The following is a 6000-nucleotide window of genomic DNA, read 5'->3' as shown; positions in this document are numbered from 1 at the left end:
GGCTGCTACATCTTGGTGGAATTTGTTATGCAGCAGTAGGTAACTAACACAGGAAGGCATGATCCCTGGCCTCCATAAATTTACAATGTAGTTGGAAAAGTAGGTTATAGGCACAAAAAAAATTACAAACTATGAAAGAATTTAAACATTCTATCAGATGAACAGGACTGCTGTGGAGTAGAACTCCAGGGGATGACATCCACATGATGGTCTTTATGAACTGCAGGTCCTGAAGCACTGTGGACTTGACAACAAGTAATAATTTAAAGGAAGAAATCAAAGTTATAAAAGTTTGAATTGATAAGATTTGGGTAAACAGTGAGAAGACTATACAAGTCTCAAGATATGTCTGGGAATCTCTCATAGTTATGAGATGTCTGTTGAAGCCAATGATGTAGTTCCATTACATCATATTATATATATATATCTATATAAAAATTAAGATCCATTAATCTGGATCTATAATTAGCTCACTGAGATTGCATTCAGCATGCTACCAAAACAGACAATCAGTCAGATCAATAAAAAATTGCAGTTGAAGTAGCTAATTAATCATTGTGCAAGTTAAGTTTCCTTGGCTTTAATGTTAACATTGTTCTTGGCATTTGTTTGCTTGTTTTTGAGATGCAGTTTCACTCTGTCACCCAGGCTGGAGTGCAGTGGCACAGTCTTGACTCACTGCCCCCAACTTTCGCCTCCTGGGTTCAATCAATCCCTGTGACTCAGCCTCCTGAGTAGCTGGGATTACAGGTGTGTGCCACCATGCCTGGTTAATTTTTGTATCATTAGTAGAGACAGGGCTTCGCCATGTTGGCCAGACCGGTCTCAAGCTCCTGACCTCAAGTGATCCTCCCACTTTGGCCACCCAAAGTGCTGGGATTACAGGTGTGAGCCACTGCGCCCAGTCTGTTCTTGGCATTTTTTTATTGCTGTATGTTGTGTTTTCTTTGAACTGTACCAGCAGTGGGCCTCTGACCACCATTTGTAGAAAACGACTTAGCACTGTCAAAGGTGATTAGAGATTGAAATTTGGATTTAAACTGGAACAATCTGAGATCCATTTGCAGGAATTTAGAATTAGGATTTAGGCCTGGTACAGTGGCTCACACCTGTAATCCCAGCACTTTGGGAGGCCAAGGTGAGCAGATGGCTTGAGTCCAGGAGTTAGAGAACAGCCTGGGCAACATAGCAAAACCCCACCTCTACATTAAAAAAAACAAATTAGGTGGGCGTAGTGGTACACACCTGTAGTCCCAGCTACTCAGGAGGCTGAGGTGGGAGTATCATATGAGCCCAGGGGGTGGAGGCTGCAGTGAGCTGAGATTACACAACTGCACTTCAGCCTGGGTGACAGAGAGAGACCCAGTCTCAAACAAAAAGAAAGAATTGGGACTTAGTTGTCCCTTCCTTCCTTCCTTCCTTCCTTCCTTCCTTCCTTCCTTCCTTCCTTCCTTCCTTCCTTCCTTCCTTCCTTCCTATTCAGGGTCTCGCTCTGCCACCCAGGCTGGAGTGCAGTGGTGCAGTCTCGGCTCACTGCAACCTCCCCCTCCCGGATTCAAGCAACCTTGTGTCTTAGCCTCCCGAGTAGCTGGGATTACAGGAGAGTGCCACCACACCTGGCTAATTTTTGTATTTTTAGTAGAGATAAGGTTTCACTATGTTGCCTAAACTGGTCTTGAACTCCTGGACTCAAGTGATCTGCCCACCTGGCCCTCTCAAAGTGCTGGGATTGCAGGCATGAGCCACAATGCCTAGCCTGGGGTACTTTCTTAAGTGGAGGATACATTGGTATATGTTGTCAGTCATTTTCTTCCATATTAACCGGGAAGCATAGAGATCTAGTTGAGAGACACAAAGGGGAGAGACAGAGAGGGGAGAGAGTTCTATAGCTTCCATGAAATATCCCTGTAACTTTATTTTGTTAATTGCCCTTTATCACTGCAGCTGGTTATAAGTAGATCTTTCTGCAACCAAAATAACCCAATTACAGTACCATTCATGATTTTACAGTTTAGACTATTAATATTAAAAACCACTTGAACTTTGTCTATTTCATATTATAATAGGGCCCCAATGGCAAAGCATCTATTATTTTGTACTTAAGTGATTTTCTTTTTCCTAACTTCCCAATGAAATGGCGCAAGTAAAAGAATTTATAAACAACATCTTAGTCTAGCTTATGTTATTGGTTATTTGTGTGAAAATTTGTCTTATTACTCACAAAAGATTTTTTTTTTAACCTTCTGGAAAGGAATAATCTACAATTTCCTGTAAGTAAAAAAGCCAGGGAAAATTTTTTTATTCTGATCTAAGTTATTCCTTCACTTTTAATTATTACAACTACTATTACCCTATCCAGCCAGAAAAAAAGTCTGACCTCATATAAATAAAGCTTTAGAATAATATTGATTTAAAAAGTTTCAATAGTAATGGTAGGATAATTTAAATAAAAGGGACTGTCATACTCTCACATGAAACATAGATAAAAGAGTTAATAAGATAAACCTAAAAATAAGTTTGAAAAACTATAAGATTAATTGAATGGGTACAAGCAAAGACTAAGAAATCCAGCAATATTTCCCTCTATTTTCTTCTCCAGCAGTGTTTCAGATGATTCTGAATTCCACAGGAAGTGGTAAGATCTTTTCATGATCAGTTTTTCCTTTTGTTTCTGGGGAAGGATCATATCTGGCTTAGTGACGTCTATTGTAAGAGATTGTTTTTCAGAATATTTTAACTCATCTTTTGGGTCACTGATCTCAGGTCTGAAAATTGCAAAATGTTTCCAAATGCAGCTTGTTCCTTTGAGCATTGCTCTTTCATAATTCTAGTTATGAAACTAGTAACTCAGGCTATCTGTCCTGGTGCAGAGGATTTACCTTTTCATCTCAGGACATTTTGAAGAATTTTATACGTGTATCAGAGTATCCAAAATTATTGTATTAGTCTTTTATGAAAAATTTAAGTTCTTATTTCTGCTTCTATCCCCTCTGGGATTTTCTTTATTGTGTCGTTTGTATTGTTTCTTGCACTTAGTGTGAATTTTTTTTTTTTTTTTTTTTTTTTGAGAAGGGGTCGTACTCTGTCAACCAGGTTGGAGTGCAATGGCATGATCTCAGCTCACTGCAACCTCTGCCTACCAGGCTCAAGCTATCCTCCCACCTCAGCCTCGTGAATAGTTGGGACAGGTGTGGGCCTCCATGCCTAGTTAATTTTTGTATTTTTAGTAGAGATGGGATTTCACCATGTTGCCCAGGCTGGTCCCGAACTCCTGAGCCCAGGCGATCCACCCACCTGGGCCTCCCAAAGTGCTAAGATTACAGGCATGAGCCACCGAGCCCTGCCTTGCACTTGGTATGAATGCTTTATTATGGTAGCCAGTGGTGATTCTATCAGCTTACTTCACCCTCAGTTTTTATTCCTTGCAAAGACTGAAGAAATTAACACAATCTAAGGCAAGTATTTAACTTTAGAAACATTTGATTTGTTTTGGAACTCAAGATAGAGTGGTGAGTCAGCAGGGAGTAATACACTTGGTTCGTGGGAAGAATAGCTTTGGGTGGGCTGAAATGATAATGCCAGAGCCAGGTGTGGTGGCTCACACCTGTAATCTCAGCACTTTGAGAAGCTGCAGTGGGAGGATCGCTTGAGCTCAGGAGTTTGAGACGAGTCTGTAACTTAGTGAGACCTTGTCTCTATAAAAAAATTCTAAAAAGTTAGCCGGGCATGTGGTGCATGCCAGTAGTCCCAGCTACTTGGGAGGCTGAGGCAGGAGGATTGCTTGTGCCTGAGAGGTCAAGGCTGCAGTGAGCCATCATTGTGCCACTGCACTCCAGCCTGTCCAGCAGAGTGAGACCCTATCTCTTAAAAAAAAAAAAAAAGATAATGCCAGAGATAAAAGGCAGAGAGGGAAGTAGGGTGGCTGGAGTGGTAAGGGAAGTGCATGCCTAAAGATGCGCACTGGATTAGGGTGGTCCACCTGAGATGATGTGATTGTGGAAAGAATTGAGAGAGGCTCTGTATGTGGCCAAGATAGTTGGTATTTACCTACATCTGCTCTTTCCTGACACACATGTCCTAGCCTGTCCAGCATCTAGACAGAACCACGTGACTGAGTGCTGGCCAATGCACTTCTAGTGACGATGACCACATATTCCACAAAAGCTTCCATTCTCTCATTCTTTCTCCAACCACCTTGATAGAAATGAAGGATTCTGAGGGCCTAAAGGACGGTGACACCACAGAATGAAAGGAGAAGGGATTCCAAGTCATTGCTTTGAAAAGAGGGATATTGGACTTTGCATAAGCAAGAAATAACTTGATATTATGATAAGTCACTGAAAACTAGGTTTTGTTCATTATGGTAGCTAGTATCAATTATTTTGATTAATACAATATCTCTTTGATTCTGCTATTGTCTTTGACATTGTCACAGAAAGAGAATAAAAAAGGAATACAGAAGCAGAAAAATATTACTCAGGGAGAGTGTATTAGTGGACGGGGGAGGGAGCAGGAGAAAACAGATGGCATTGGGCATGGAGGGCCTCATGAAATAGGAAACATTGTGTGGGTGAACTGACCTAATTTTAGAACTGAGCAGGATGCCTCTAAATGTACCTTGATTTGCATGAAAGTAGAGTGACATATTTTTGACAACTACAATTAAAAGGATATACCACCTTCTAGTTTATGCAAGTGTAAACGAGGCACAATAAATTAAGTTTATTAAAAATATGAAATAGGAAAAATCAGATATCAAATATCAAGTTCATATGTATATACCGAGACTTTTTAAAAATGCTGAAGTACATTATATGTATTTCAGAATACCATGTGGAGGAATAGGAGAGGCCTTAGGCCCTGAGCTTGCTGAGTTGGGGAGTGCTGTGAGGCTGTGCACTGTATGTGGAGAATGTTTGGATTGTGTATGATTAACTAGGAAGTATGCAGGGCCTGGAATCCCAAAGAAAGTGGGAGGAGAGGACTGGTTTTTCTCTTTGCTTTTAATATTTAAATAAAGTGACTTAGAAGTCAATCTTCATTCAATGAAAAAAAAATTTCATTATCAGGTTTGGAACAGTTATTTGAAATTACAGAACGTGTGAATGGTAAGGCTCAAGTTTCCTTTGAAATTTAGCATAGTTTTTTTTTTTTCTGAAACATGGAACAAATCCAAAAGTCTGAAATAATACTGCAAATGCTCATTTTTCCATAAATGATTCCTCTGTGACCATCAAGTATATGTCATTATCTTTTAAATATGCTAACATTGTGGCACCCATTGATTAGAATAAAAGCACTCGTGTGTTCCTTTCACAAACTGTCAGTGACAGACAATTCCTTTGGCTTGGGGCTTCTCCTTTCTTTTTCCCCATGCCCAAATTAGAGATTTGCTTGGACTGAGAAGTTAAGTCTATTAGTTTATGAATAGAGGTCCCACAGGGTTTGGCACCCACAGCTCCAGTGGTTCTGAGGTTCATGGTACACTAATCGTTGTGGTCACCTAATGTCATCTATGAAGCAGATTTCACAGGGGTGTCATTTCTACCAGGAACAGGAAGCCTGTGGCCTTTGGACTCTAAAAATCTTATCTGTTATAATTGCTACTCTAGAGATTGACTTAACAAAAAGAATAGATGTCTTAAACACCACTTGTGCTAAACTCAGGGCTTAAATAATTTCCAGCAAACTATATGTATATTTTTTCTGAATTCAAATTTAACACACATTCTGTGTAGAAAACTTAAAAAATACAGAAAAGCCAAAGAAGAAATTGAAAGTCACTGTAATTACACTATTAACAACATGTTATATATATGTATGTGTATATTTGTGTGTGAAGATTTGTGAATATGTTTACATTATAAACATAACATGTAAAGGTATGTTATATATTTCTGTAAATGTATAGTTTTTGTATTCATATTATATATTTGTATGTAAATATATATGTACATATTTAGAATTTTATTATACATATTTTTATTAGTGATAAACTTT

Source organism: Gorilla gorilla, chromosome 4 (assembly GCF_029281585.2).
Source record: "Gorilla gorilla gorilla isolate KB3781 chromosome 4, NHGRI_mGorGor1-v2.1_pri, whole genome shotgun sequence".
NCBI classification, from domain to species: domain Eukaryota; kingdom Metazoa; phylum Chordata; class Mammalia; order Primates; family Hominidae; genus Gorilla; species Gorilla gorilla.
This window is presented reverse-complemented; position numbering follows the sequence as displayed.